Genomic DNA, 15,497 nt, shown 5'->3' with positions numbered 1-15,497 from the left:
GGTATAAGGCAAATGCAAACAGTGAAAGAAACTGAAGCAACTAATTGGTAGGTTATTGGGTTGAGTGCTCAGCCATGAATGCTTGAGCCCCGTAATAAAAGCTGTACAGTAGAACGGTTTGTTCTGTTTAATAGGAACACACTCTGAAGGTACTTCCTCCATGCTCTGAATACCTTCATTTTTTTGACACCTGGGCCAAAAGTGCTCACGGGTATGCTCATTTTAGGCACCTTCCCTGAAAGTAATTACTTCTTCAGTGTGTTTCCAGGAGGAAAATAGATACTTTCATTTTCCTGTCAGCCCCTTCTGTGTTAAGCTTCCCTGTGGCATAAAATTCTTGGCCATCAAGGTACTTAGAGAAGTGCAGTTATATGGTTATTTGGAGAGAACCTCCAAAGCAAAATTTGGTGTTCTTGCATTTATGAAAAGCTTCAGTTCAATAACTGCAGGATTATTTCATTGACCCCATTTAACAAAATCATGGGATCTGCCAAAAAGGCAAGCCTTGCTGCTAGAAGAGATGGGAGCATAGTGTAGGGCACCTTCTTTGAAGATGTTTGCCTCTTTGAATCAGGATTTAAACACCACCACCACTGTGACCTATTGGCAGTGTTGTCTAAAGGGCAGTACTACAATGGAAGGCAAGATGTCTTCATATAGACTGTGATATTCTGCCTGAAATGGCTAGCTTGCTTCCTAGCTGGTCTAAATTTAGCTTGCCTATAAATAATACTTGGAGTCTCAGTGGGAGTTTTCTAGGGCTTAATTTTGATTCCTTTTCTTTTGCTGTACTGCCTCAGCCCTTCCATTCTCTCATTAGGCAGCCCTCCTATCTTTAAAGATAGGAGCTCAGCATTGCCTGAGATACACAGGCTATTGTTCACTAGGCTTCACCAGCATAAATCATCTTCTGACTTTGGGGATAGGCAACTTTATTTGCCTGACTGTGAGGAACTGTTTGTGAAGTGTATCATGTGTCAAGGGTTGGAGTGTTGGGGGTGGGGGAGAGAAAGGAAAGCATGTTAAAATTGAGAATTTGAGAAAGCTTTTTAAAAAGGGCATCATACTTTATGGATAGTCCCTAGGGGCTTATGTTGCTGGGTATCATGAACAATGAATCTCTCTGTGTGGACTGCATCTCACCCACCTTTGTGGACCCGGCAGTCCTCTCAGTTGATTTCTTGAACACAGACATACATATTTTATTTCACAGACACAATGTTCCCTATTCTGTTTGACATTGAGTAGGACAGGACTTCATAGCTCCTCTAGGTTCCCTTAGCACCTTCCATAAATCATGCATCTAGAAAGGATATGAACTCAACTTTTTGTCATAGTCTGCTAATTGGTACATTGCCATTAGTAAGAGTGATGCTAGAAAGACAGGAGCAGTGTATAGCTCCCAAATTGTGATGGGGGGGGAGGGGTGCTATAGAAAGTGTTTTCCTGTAGTTGGTATAGTTTTGCTATCTGCATACTGTAACCCATAGAAATAAGTTGCTGTTCTATAAATAAGTCTTTAAATTTGCTGCATTATACTTCCTGTTCATAGTTGTAGAGCAACTATGTGCTATCCAATACTGAGTGCTGCATGAGAGCTATGCCACTATCACCTATCCCAACAGTTGTCCATTACTGAGACAGGATTACTGTTGCAAGTAGAAGTGCCAGTTGTTAAAATGGGCTTAATTAAGACAACATTTAGTCAATTAGGTATTTAAATTTATAAAATGTCTCCAATCAATTAGCAACAAATGTTTATTTTTAAACGTATCTGTTAAAAATGGATGGCAAGCTCCATCACAGAAGATGTATTCTCCCTACTTTCAGAATTGAAATTCATTTATATGCTAATATATGCAGATTTAATCAATTAAAAAAGAATGTGATTATCCAGCCCCAAAAATCTTAAATTAAGTGATGATCCTGGTATCGATGCCAAGTAGAGCTGATTCTTGTGCGGTATTTCTTCTAAACTTTTTGACTACTAAAGTGAAAGAGGTGGATCTTGGCAGGCCTTTAACATCTAAACCGGGAGAGGACTGCCACCCTGCATCGCTAAAGAGCTACTATTATTATAAGATCACCATCAGGATAGAAGAGCCCACCTATATTGAAATGTCAGCACCATAGAATGTTTTAAATTGTAATTGTATTTTATTAATTTTAACTTGTAATTTATAATTGTTTGAATTGAATGGATTGCGGAGAGGGCGGGTTAGAAATTGAAATAAACAAAATTTGGAAATATCTGGGAATATGGCATTAGGCAGAATTGAAGCTGGCCATGCTATTTCAAGAAGAAAAAGATTTTAAAGGGAAATCCTGTTTCAGGAATGAACCTGAAAGAATATTTCAGCTTTTCCTATTTCCTTTCCTATTTTACACCCAGAAATCTATAAACAAGTGTGGTTTAGAATGTCAGAGCATGATGTGGGAGACCCAAGTTTAAATCTCCATTCAGTTCCATGGAATCTCATTGCACTCTCTCAGCAGAGGAGGGGAGAACCCTGTAGTAAGCTGCTTTGGGACTCCACTGGGGAGAAAAGGGTTAAATACCAAACTACTTGATAATTATGGATAGCATTAAAGTGATTGTCAGCTATAGGAAATAGGCTGTAATACTTTAGCTAAGTGACCTATAATATATAAAATAGACATTAAGTTTTCAGTTTTAATTCAGTGCCACTGTGTGAAGAATTTCAGTTTCAGGTACTTTATTCCTATGAGGTAAAATATGTCCCAACTGTATGGGAGGAACAGGGAGGTCCTTGGGCTCATGAATCAATTACAAAGTTTGGGGCTTCAGAGGTGGCTAATTCCAAATTTGGCATAGTTACTGCGTGAAATAATGGATGTGCCAATCAGACAATGATGGCTAAGAGGATATGCTAATGATGAGAGGAAGAATATTTTGGGACAAAGAGGCACACTAATAACATTTACTGGATTTTCTCAATTGTGGTAGTCCTTTGATTGAGGCATTGTCTTCGTGACTTGATCTGGGGCACTGCCAGCTAACATGATTGACTTGGGTTATGGCTCTGTTCAGTTCCTGTCTGTTGTCCTCTGCTGGCCAGAGTCTCCTTGCAACAATCTTGTCAGGGTTAATACAAATTGGGAGGAGAAAGTAATCAGGTCTCCATACCCAAGTGGGGCTTCAGAATAACAGATAAATAACCAGACTGCTATGATATTTTCTTTCTATAATGGAATAGAGTGCAAACGCTATAGATCTTGGGACTGCACAGAGCCGGCACATTCCTTAAGCAACATTTGCCAATTGCCTCAGATGCCGGCTCTTGGTGAGGGGAGGCGTTGTTTCTGGGCACTGAGGGGTCGGAGGGACTCTTCGCAGATGGAGGATGGAGCTTTGCAACAACTTCAAGGCAACTTTTGGAAAGCAATCAGGGAGAAACAGCCAGCTGCCCTGTCCCGCCCTTTACTCTCCCACAACCTCGTGACACCAGACATGCAACAAAGGCCCGCCAATGGCCTCTAGCTCAGCCCCACGCAGGGCGGAGTCAACGGTGCTCCCAGCTCAGTGCCCTGGCCACTAAGCAAGTGAGCAAGCACTACGCCTTTGAGTGCCCTTTGGAAAGCCACCCACTGCTGCCCCTGGCTGGTAACTAACAAGAAGCCCTTGAGATCTCTCCTGCTTCTTTTTTCTGCCCTCCCAGTGCCACCCAGCCTGCCAGCATGGTGCCTTCTGGCCAGCATTGCAAGAGAATCCCGCCCCCTCCCTTACACCCAGGACTGAGAGCACCCAGGACTGAAAGTGCCATGTTGTTTCTGGGCGCTGAGGGGCTGGAAGAACTCTTCTGACCCCTCAGCACCCAGAAACAATGGTGCATGATCACGTCACTGTGTGATGTCATCATGCTGCACATGTGATAATTTTTCCAGGGGGGGGGGTTGGACGTATGTCGGGGTTCTGCCTCAGGCGGCAGAACCCCATGCGCACCGGCCCTGGGACTGCAAATAGTGAAGAAAGCATCTCTTAAACAGAAATGATCAGAAAAGAAGTGACGTCCTCCCTTTTACTGTTCTGTTTTTCTGCAGCCAAATTGGACCTTGTATGGGATAGAAATTTATTAGGGGGGAGGGGAAGGAACAAGGTACAAGGGAAAGTGGTTTATTTGTCCTTTTGGATTGCAATGCAATGCAATGCAATGCAATCCAAAATGTCAAATAAACTACTCTCCCTTACACCTTGTTCTCCCCCCCCCCCTCGCTTACCAGTATGGCCTTATTTTTTAATATGATAACAATACCAGGGCAGAATTGTTACTCTTTAAATTGGCTTCCTTGGACTACAATGAAAGGTAGAAATATAAATGTTTAAATAAATAAGAAATAAAATTTCTTTTAATCTGTCTGCTCAAGATCTTGCTTGCTTGGTTGAGAAAAATAATTTGCACAAGATAGCTCCATCTTATCTATGTGTTTGCATTTCACTGTAGGTAGTAAAATAAATTAAAAACTGAGTTAACAATATCACAGGTACTCCTCTGCCCATTCATTCATTCATTCTGTATATAGTCTACTCCTACATTTCCAAGGTCACAAGGTGGAAACAATATATTAATTCCAAAACTCCCACTAATTGATTGGTTGATCTCACATCCCTACTGTCTTACTTACCCCTGTCTACCAAAAGCCAATTTAAGAGAATACTTGGACCTGCACTTTGAACATTTTTAACCAGGTGTTGTTGGGAATTGTTAAATTGATAGAAAGTCTCCAGTAATGTCTGTTTTTGAGCAGTTAGAGCACTTAATATGGCCAGATATGTATAAAGTTGCATTTTCAGTTTGTTTTAAATGGAACAGTCAATGGAAACATTTTAAAATATATATTAAGTAGACTGAACACGTTAACTTTAAATTTATAGGGATACCGTTGGTTGTATTCAGACATCCAATTGAGATGAGATTAATAAATTAAATGAGAGCCAGTTTGGTGTAGTGGTTAAGTGTGTGGAGTCTTGTCTGGGAGAACCAGGTTTGATTCCCCACTCCTCCACTTACAGCTGCTGGAATGGCCTTGGGTTAGCCATAGCTATTGCAGGAGTTGTTCTTGAAAGGGCAGCTGCTGTGAGAGCCCTCTCAGCCCCACCCACCTCACAGGGTGTCTGTTGCGGGAGGAGAAAATACAGGAGATTGTAAGCTGCTCTGAGTCTCTGATTCAGAGAGAAGGGTAGGGTATAATTCTGCAATCTTCTAAAAAAATAGCAACCTGCAGCTAAATAAAAATGTGCATAAACTCAGCTTGTGTTGGCACCTAGCTCCCCTCTGCACTTGGTGGCTCCTGGGATTACAACTGGAGAAAATGACCACTTTGGAAGGTGGATTCTATGGCATTATACCCCATTGAAGTCTCTCCCCAAACCCTGCCCTCCTCAGGCTCCACCCCCAAATCTCCAATTATTTCCCAACCTGGAGCTGGCAGCTCCACCATTTCTCCAGTGCTTGTACACAGTGAAACAATGCTGTTTGTAGAATACCTTCTGTTACCTTTTACCTACAAATACATATGTGTGATGTAACTGGAGGTAGTGTTTCTGCTAATAACTGGGATTCTGAACCAGGATTAAACCGTGGAACCAGGAAAACCCCCCCACAGGTTTTTGAGAGAAATGAACTCTTGTTAAGTCATGAGCTTAAATTTATTCATATTTACAGGCAACCAAAGTTGTTGTTAAATTAGCATTTCTTCATTATGCTCCTCTTTGAAAAGGGAGGTGGAAGAAGGAGGAGCCAGGTGCACAGTGCACCTGAGCCTGGTACAAGCTAGATTTTTGTACATTTGTAATTACTTGTGATTAAATTGGATATCTGGATGCAGCCTGAGTGCATACCTGTATTGCTGTGACCCAAGGGTGGATGAAATTGAATGAATACGACAGGCCTTGTGTGAGGTTGGAACTTCTGGGTAATGCGAGTCACAATATTGGCTTGTTTGGGAAGTCATTTGATACCGAAGCACAGAAAAGCTAGGTGGGGGGTGTTCGCGGTGTTGCAATTTCCCCTCCAGCATGCTAATGTCATGAGCTTTTTAGTAATGCCATAACAAGCAGTATTAGGAAAACTACCTAAGGGGTTACAAAAAGAAGAGAAGCCAGAATGTGTGTTGAATTATCATAATTAGGCAAATGTATAATCTTCAGGCTGCTCAGTTGTGCATGTCATTTAAAAAAAAAAAAAGTGTTGCAATTTTGATTTATAGCCAACTCTGTGTGCCATAAAGCCTCCTTGCTCGTTTTGTTAAATGAACTAAAAATCCCTTAGTAAATGGGATCTTGTATATAATTGGGTACAACCTGGTCTGACTTTCACCTGCAGGAAAGACCTTGATGACTGTAAAGTGTGTGATGGTTTCTGTACTGAAAGGAGTCTGATATAATTATCCTTTGTGGGTGAGGTGTTTCACTCATCTCCTGGGAAACCCATATTTCTGAAAGGTCTGACAAGAATATATTGTAGTCTGGGGTGACTAGAATCAGATGTTACTTTATTATTGTTAATTGAGCCCTATGAGGATGTAGTCTTTGTCTTTATCCTGTGTTCACTTGCCTGCAAGCTGATTCATTGCCGAGAATAAAATACAATAATATCCCCAGCAAAAGGTGCACAAATTAAGCCAGCCCTTGGCAGTTAGGTTTCCAGGGTTAGGTATACAGCAGGGGTGTCAAACATGCAGCTCGGGAGCCGAATCAGGCCCCCAGGTGGCTCCTCTCAGGCCCATGAGCAACTGGCTGTCATCTGCTTCCTTCTCCCTATCTCTGGCTTTCTTCTGTAGAACAGCTTGTTTTGCAAGGCTTGCTCAGTTGCTCAGGAGCTACAGAGAAAAACTTCTATTTTCTCCATTGGCTGAGGCTCTTCCCTTGGATAGGAGGAGGGGACGGTAGAGCTTGTTTTTCCAGGGTCTCTCAATCCCACAGCACAGCTACTGAGCCAAGCCTCTCTTCCTTCTATTGGCTGAGGCTCCCCCCCCAATCCGCTAAGGAAGGAAGGAAAATGCCACCGCTTCCTTTGCCCCAGTTCCCTGGATCCCATGGGAGAAATGTATTTATTTAATTTAATTTGATTTACTATATCCCGCCCTCCCCTCCGAAGCAGACTCAGGGCGGCTCACAACATAAAATCCCACAAACAATTAAATTAATAAGTATTAAAATTACACATTCGGTAATAAAATATATATACAATGATTAAAACAGTTAAAACAGAAAAACAGAATATTGAGTTGGTGCTATTCTGGTGGCGACGACCTTCTTCCACTTCTCTTAAGTACCGTTGCCAAGTCAATTGAACTGCCAGATGAAGTGAGGGCCTTGCACAAGGTTTCACAAGGCCCTCACTTCATCTGACAGTTGGTTCCACCAACAGGGGCTACGATTGAGAAGGCCCTGTCTGTAGTTGATTTCAATTGGGCCTCCTTTGGCCCGGGGATTACTAATAGATTTTGTGATCCTGATCTAAGTACTCTCTGGGGAACATGTGGGGAAAGACGATCCCTAAGGTAGGCAGGTCCTAGGCCATATAGGGCTTTAAAGGTAATAACCAGCACCTTGTAACGAATCTGGTATACTATTGGCAGCCAGTGCAGTTCCTGTAGTCCCACCTGAATGTTCTCCCACCTGGGAAGCCCCAATAACAGCCGAACGGCTGCGTTCTGCACTAGCTGCAACTTCCGGGTTCGGCACAAGGGCAAGCCCCATGTAGAGGGCATTACAGTAGTTCAGCCTCTAGGTGACTGTTGCATGGATCACTGTTGCCAGGTCACCATGCTCCAGGAAGGGGACCAACTGCCTTGCCCGTCTAAGATGGAAAAACACGGATTTAGCAATGACTGCTATTTGGGCCTCCATTGTCCAAGCAGGCTCCAGTATCACCTCCAAGCTCTTGACCTTGTGCGCCGTTGCCATTGTCAAACGCTGGTAGGGGGATTTCCCTTTCTGGACCGTCATGACTCAAGCAAAGGACCTCTGTCTTCGCTGGATTGAACTTCAATCTACTCAGCCTAAGCCATCCAGCCATGGCTTTTAGTGCCAGGTCCAAATTTTCTGGGACACAGTCAGGCTGGCTATCCATCAGTAGATAGAGCTGGGTGTCATCAGCATACTGGTGACAACCCAACCCATACCTCTGGGCAAGGGGGCGCATGTAGATGTTGAACAACAGTCAAGCGCGTGTCTCTGGGACAGTTCACCCCCAATTGCCACCCTTTGTCCCTGACCATCAAGGAAAGAGGAAAGGCATTGCAAGGCCAACCCCTGAATCCCTGCGTCGGCAAGATGGCGGGTCAACAACCGATGGTTGACCGTATTGAACACTGCTGATAGATCCAACAACATCAGTACCGCCGAGCCATTTCGATCCAGATGCCGCTGAAGGTTATCCACCAGGGCGACCAGCACTATCTCCATCCCATGACCTGGGCAGAAGCCAGACTGGTGAGAGTCTAGGATGGAAGCATCATCCAGAAAGCTCTGTAACTGTAGCACTACTGCACACTCAATAATTTTACCCAAGAAGGGTAAATTCAAGACCGGCCAGTAATGTGTCAATTCAGCTAGGTCTTATGTCGATTTTTTTCAGGAGAAGGCGAACCACAGCCTCTTTAAGAGGTGTTGGAAAACGCCCTTCCACAAGGGATCTATTTACAATACCCCATATAAGATATCTGAGCTCCCTCTGGCAAGCTTTAATTAGCCAGGAGGGGCAAGGGTCCAGATCACAAGTTGTAGAGCTGAGTGTATCGAAGTAATCCAGAACAGGACCAGAAGACAGGCACAGGGCCTCGAGTTCACATACTGTCTCCAATGTGGCGGGGGGGGGGGGCGGGGTCATGGCAGAGCGATGAGATCTTATCTGCAAAAAAGTTTGCAAAAGCCTGAAAGCCAATCTCCAATTCCCTAGAATTTGGCCTGCCTTGTGGCAGTGTTGTAAGGGTCCGAATTGTGTTAAACAGTTGTGCCAGGCGTGAAATTGCAGGCGCAATCTTGGACGCAAAGTAAGTTTTCTTTGTGGCTTTGACTGCCATCTCATAGGACCTCATAAACTCTCGATAAGATGTCCTAGTCGCTTCGTCTTGAGTACGCCGCCATTACCTCTCTAGCTGTCTGAGTCCTCGTTTCATCTGCCGCAACTCCAGGGTGTACCATGGTGCTAGCTTAGAACGAGGATGCAGAGGACACTGAGGTGTGATCTCATCGATGGCTCTCCTGAAGAGTCTGGCATGCCAAGACTCAGTCAGGTCATCCAGGGAATCGCCGGGGGCCAGGAATCCCGTAGAGCCATTTGGAACCGTTCCGGGTCCATCTGGCTCTGCGGGCAAGCTAAAATGAGCTCACCGCCTAAATGGGCTTGGGGTGGGACATTCAAATGAGCCTTGAGGGCATAGTGGTGCGACCATGGCACTGCTTCAGCAGTAATACCGTCCACTAAAACTCCCGGCACAAAGATCAAATCTAGCATGTGTCCCGCCTGGTGAGTGGGCATTTTAACAAGTTGGGAGAGTCCCAGTGTCACCATGGATGACACTAGGTCCATCACCTGACTGGAGGTCGCATCATCGGCATGGACATTGAAGTCACCCAGGGTCAAAAGCCTTGGGTATCCAATGCGCAGCCTGTTACAGCCTCCATCAGGGACGGTAAGTCGTCGGCTGGTGCATTAGGTGGACGGTACACCAGCCAGATCACCAACCCCTCCCCAACGGCCCATGCCAGACCGGCACATTCAATACTATTAATCTCTGGGGCCAGGAGAGCCCAGAAGGAGTAAACCTCTCGTATGAATACAGCCACCCCTTTCCTCCTGCCGGCTAGTCCGTGATTGGTGAAAGACTGAGTATCCTGGGGGAGCCATCTGGGAGAGAGCTACAGTCTCCCCATCTCGCACCCAGATAGAAGATATTGGATTTATATCCCGCCCTCCACTCCGAAGAGTCTCAGAGCGGCTCACAATCTCCTTTACCTTCCTCCCCCACAACAGACACCCTGTGAGGTGGGTGGGGCTGAGAGGGCTCTCACAGCAGCTGCCCTTTCAAGGACAACCTCTGCCAGAGCTATGGCTGACCCAAGGCCATTTCAGCAGTTGCAAGTGGAGGAGTGGGGAATCAAACCCGGTTCTCCCAGATAAGAGTCCACACACTTAACCACTACACCAAACTGGCTCTCTGTCACGCAAGCCAGGTCCACGTCCTGCTCAAGCAAACACTCCCAAAGGATTAAGGTCTTATTATTTATGGACCTGGCATTACATAACAACAATTACAGAGGTGAGTAATTCAACCTGACCCATCTACCTGCCACCGTCGGGATGGGACACAGACTGGAAGGGGGTCGAGCACTATCATGTCTCGACCTCCTTCCTTTATAATTCTGACTGTTCCCACCGTCATACCTTCCCCTCCCCAGGAGTACTGGAATCCCCAGGCCGGTCATCCCCTGCTGGTCTCCGCCACAACCTCAGACCAGCTGTGAATAAGTCCGGCTCGTCACCCTAGTCTGGGAGAGTTAAACAGCTAGCTCCCTAACCCTCTCTTCTCACGCCAATCAGTCAATTACCTAATTTAAGCTAACCTGCTAATAATTTAATCTAATAGTTAATCTAAAACTCCAACTCCACAATCTCCCCTTTAATTACTTAGCTAAAAATAATTTAATTAATTCTGATGGCTCCTTAATTGCAAAAACCCTCCCAGCCAGTTACCCTCCCCCAATTAATTTGCCAGAAATGTAAAATTCATTGAATAGCCAATCAATTAACCAATAGTACAAAATTAATTAACCAATAAAACAATTACTTAACAATCAGTTTAGCAGTCAGCAATTCAAATTCCCTTTGTGTGTTGGTGGTTAAGAACAGGTTAAAATGGTGCTGGATAAAAACGCTGCAGTGCTTAAGGTGCAAGGTGTTCTTAAAGTGCAAAGTGTTCTTAAAGTGCAGTTCTTCTTAAAGTGTGGTAGTGCTGTCCGAACCCCAAGCGCCCCCGCACAGCTTAGGAGACCTGGGGGGGGGTGTGGAAACCTCCCCCGCATCCCCCCAGCCATGCGGTTGAGCCCTTCAGGCACCCAGCTGGTAACAGGCACCTTGCAGCTGCCTGTGAATTTCGCAGCCATCTCGGGGTCGTATTAACAGTCCAACAGCCCCCGCAATCAAGCACACCGGGCCTCCACACGTTGCCTGGCCCCACAGCAGGGTCTCTCAGTTGCGGAGCTCCCGGTTGTCGGCTAGGCTGGTAGGCAGCACTCTGGCAGCCGCCAATGACAAACAAGGAACGGTATCAATGGGGGATGAAACTCTGGGAGAGAGGAGGGAAGCCGCCACCCCGCCAAATAGTCTCCAAGCCACTGCACAGCACTCCACTTCTGCTGCGGCTCAGCAACTCCCAGTCGCTTCCTTCGGCAGACCAGCCACCGCTTATATCTCCTGGCGCTCTGGCACTCCGCCCAGCAGTTCGGCCGCTGCTGGCGTTTCCAGGCCTCCCGGCTCTCCACCCACAGCTCAGGTCGTCCTGCACTCCAGCCCGCAGTCGCGCCAACCTCCACGTCAGTGTCAGGCCCAGCTGGTAAGCTGTGTTTTTTGTTGTATTTCAGAGGGCTAAGGGACTGCAAAGTTCTCAAAAGTCGTACCTCGCCTTCTCCCAGCAGCATGTTTTCAAGCTCAGTTTTGGCTGTTGATAGCATGGAGCTGGAACAGTTATAATGCTGTTTGTTTCAGGAGCCCTAGCACCAGAGCTTCTGTCTCGTCATCATCTTTTTTGCGTAAACAAGAAATACAAGGAAAGTACCTTTAAGACCAATGAGTCATAGCAAACATTTTAAGTGTGTTTTAAGGTTTTTTTAAATAGTGTTTGTCTGTATCCTTGATATAGTTTATACCTCTGCTACCTAATCTTAAAAAAGTACCCACATGGCCTGGCCAGACATGTCCCAGCCCAACCCAACACGGCCTGGCCCAACAAGTTCTCATTTATGTCAGATCCAGCCCTCATAACAAATGAATTTAACACCTCTGATGTACTGCATAGCAAACTGGACATTCAAGATCATCTGGCTGAAGACAAATGCTGCCGTGGTTACTAGACAACAGTCTGACTTCCCACATCTTGAGAAAATTGCAGCAAGTGAAATGCCAAAGAATGTTTAATTTGACACACATTTGAGCAGAGTATGACAGAATCATAGAATTCTAGAGTTGGGAGGGACCTCCAGGGTCATCTAGTCCAACTCCCATAGTGCAGATTATATTGGCATGCAGGGAACCTGACTACTAGGGTATTTAAATGACCACTTACTCTCACATGAACCTGCCTACCAAATATGATCTTATCCAGAAACACTGATCCATGTACCCTCAAATGGAGCTTAACTAGTTACCAGATCGCTTCTCGACCTTTTGGCTAAGATCAAGTGTAGTATCTGAGAACTGTACATGGTCGGTCTTTTGGCAAAAATCAGGTGTAGTTTCTGGGTGCTACACATGATCCTTATTATTCACTTTCTTCTTTTCTAAACTCTGCATCATGCATGGTAACTGGGAGCCATGCACAATACTTACTATTCACTTTCTTATTATTCTTGCCTTTAAAGCGACAAACATTCTCTAAATAAAGTCAGTCTGTTCTTGTCAGTTTAATATCTGATACATCTGCTATTTGTGGATTTTATATTAAATAGATTTTTCGAACTAGTCACCAGAAACAAGACTTTCTCTAGATAGATAGATAGATAGATAGATAGATAGATAGATAGATAGATAGATAGATAGATTTATTGTCATTGTTCTCCACAAAAAGAGAGCAACGAAATGAGGTGCTCTTCCACAAACATACCAACACATCAAACACACATATTCATATTCATACCATTTAAATACATCTAAAACCATTAAAACCATTTAAATACATCTAAAACAGATAAACATTCATAAAACCATTAAAACCATTTAAATACATCTAAAACAGATAATCCTTCATAACCCTGCATTTAACCTAACCACAGCACTTGGATAGAAACTGTCCTTAAATCTGTTTGTCCTAGCCTTCAACACTCTATATCGTCTACCTGACGGTAAGATCTCAAATAGCAAATGGCCCAGATGTGAAGGGTCCCTTAGGATCATTTGTATCTTCCTTTTACATCTCATATTATACAGATCCACCAATGAGGATCTATATAACGGTATCTCAACCTGGAACCCCCTCTCCACTGCGCTTCTGTTGGTATCTAGCCTTACTCTTATGCACTAGATGAAAATGTAGTTGTTTTCCTAAGTCAGGGGTCCCCAACCTTTCTGAGCATGAGGGCACATTTGGAATTCTGATACAGTGTGATGGCACAGCCAAAAATGGCTCCTGCAGGGGATGGAGCTAGCCACAAAATGGCTGCCGCAGCTTACCTTCAGTGATGCAGTGATGATCCTTGTGCTGTTCTGGCAGCTGCTGCCAAAGCAACACCTTTAAAAATCTGCAGAGCCAATCCAATCTCCAGTGGTCAGTCAGAAGCCTTGCTGGGCAAAGTCCCCACCAGTCTCCCTACCTACATTCTAAAAACACTTTCTAGGAAAAGCTGTCAGCAGACACCATAGCATCCACAGGCGCCACACTCCTATCATAGATCTTTGGGATCCCTATCATAGATCCTTGGTTGATTTCTCCTGATATGTTTTTTCTCCCTTTGATGAATGATTGTGATCATTTTCATATTGCTTTTATAGTGTTTACTGTTTTTAACTAGATGTATCATATGTTGTTAATGTTTGAATAGCTGTATTTATAACTTGATTTGGAAGCCACCATGCTGAGAGCTTGCAGGAGAGAGCTATCCTGCAAATAAACAAAAAATAAAGGAGTAAATGTGCTTTGTGTGAATGGGAAGGTTGCAGTCAGAGCCTGTGATAACAGAGTGACTGCAGCAATATTATATTCAGCAGTAAAAGACTGTCGAAGCCATTCTAAGGCTATTGTCTGCACTGATAGCAATCTGTGTTGTAAGAACTAAACTATTATATATCCTTATCATTCCACTGTGCAGATTCTCATGGCACATGTGAAAATTTATAAGCACAGGTAACTTGGTGTTTTTGATTATGCACTAGCCTACAGAAGTCAAGAAGGGCTTTTCATCCATTGACCTATTTCACAATATGAAAGATTAGAAACATACAGCTATGATGAACAGACTGAACTGGCTCCTTTTCCCTCCTGATTTTCTGGGCATCATCTGAGTCGCTTCTGTTATTTAAGTACTTTTCTCTTTGTGCTTTTTCTTTATTTTGCGCTAAGGCAAAAGTTATCATTAGTATTAGTTGAATTTTGGTGATTTAAAGACTAAAGATTAATGTTCAATTTCTAGGTATTGATTACAAATCCCAGACTGACTGTCCTGGGAGAATTGAATGTACATATGAACATATGAAGCTGCCTTATACTGAATCAGACCCTTGGTCCATCAAAGTCAGTATTGTCTTCTCAGACTGGCAGTGGCTCTCCAGGGTCTCAAGCTGAGGTTTTCACACCTATTTGCCTGGACCCTTTTTTGGAGATGCCAGGGATTGAATTTGGGACCTTCTGCTTCCCAAGCAGATGCTCTACCACTGAGCCATTGTCCCTCCCCTATGTACATGCTGATGGGACCATGTCTGGTCATACAATATTTTATAATTTCTCTGGGCACTATAGGGCTCTTTCAGGCCATGAAAGGCTGTACACTTAACAAAAGTCATAACTTAGATTTTATCTTTTGTGCACAATCTTTAGAGGAAGATTTGGTCAAGGGGCTAGAGGCTTCACCTGTTGTGTGTTCTAAACATTGCCTATGCAAGACTCAGGTAAATGTTTCACTGGCGATTTGCAAGAGGGAGGGGGGTGGTAAACTTGGTCCACCCATGTTGACTAATGGATCCATCTGGATTTTAGAATGCCCTAGAGGATTTTCATATCCCAGCACAGTTCTGCTTGAGAGTACAGTGAGACCATGGAATTAGCAGCTCCAGGGAGTTATTGCCATGGTCGTTTCTCATGGGCAGAATCCCTGTACCTGAATTTGCTACTTTGTTGAGTGGCTTGGAGAGGACTGGAAGATGCCTAGCATAGTGTTGGTGGAAAATTCAAATGGAATTGCACAGAGTAGTGTATAGAGTTTGTTGGCAAATCTATGAGATAGCAATGGAAGCTGTAAAAAAATTCTTCATTGCCACTGGTTCTAATTTCTGCTTAAAGTGATAGCCATATAAGCAGAGAGAGAGTGAGAGATACTTCATTGCCATAATTGCATAAGCTAATTAGCACCCAGTTTGTGTTCAAAGTAGCTTAGTACTTCTTGTTTCCAAGGTCTGAACCTCTGAATTCATAGGAACTTATGCTTTGTTATGATGCCTCTGCAAAGTTTTTGTTTCACTAACATAGGCATTCATATATGTTCTGATTTGGATGCTGTTTACAATACATAATCTTGTCCATTTATGGCTCATTTTTATCTGCTA

General features: G+C 44.1%; 1 protein-coding gene and 1 non-coding gene across 32 annotated transcripts in view; both read left to right on the top strand.

Moving 5' to 3' along the window:
• MAGI1 (membrane associated guanylate kinase, WW and PDZ domain containing 1) overlaps positions 1-15,497 on the top strand; it is a 736,174-nt gene that overhangs the window by 482,813 nt on the left and 237,864 nt on the right. The window lies entirely within an intron of this gene.
• LOC132573076 (U2 spliceosomal RNA) lies at positions 12,395-12,587 on the top strand. The gene has a single exon (XR_009555485.1). It is a non-coding gene; the product is annotated as a U2 spliceosomal RNA (small nuclear RNA).

Source organism: Heteronotia binoei, chromosome 5 (genome assembly GCF_032191835.1).
Source record: "Heteronotia binoei isolate CCM8104 ecotype False Entrance Well chromosome 5, APGP_CSIRO_Hbin_v1, whole genome shotgun sequence".
Classification (NCBI taxonomy): domain Eukaryota; kingdom Metazoa; phylum Chordata; class Lepidosauria; order Squamata; family Gekkonidae; genus Heteronotia; species Heteronotia binoei.
Note: the sequence above shows the minus strand (reverse complement) of the source record. Positions and strands in the feature narration are given on the sequence as shown.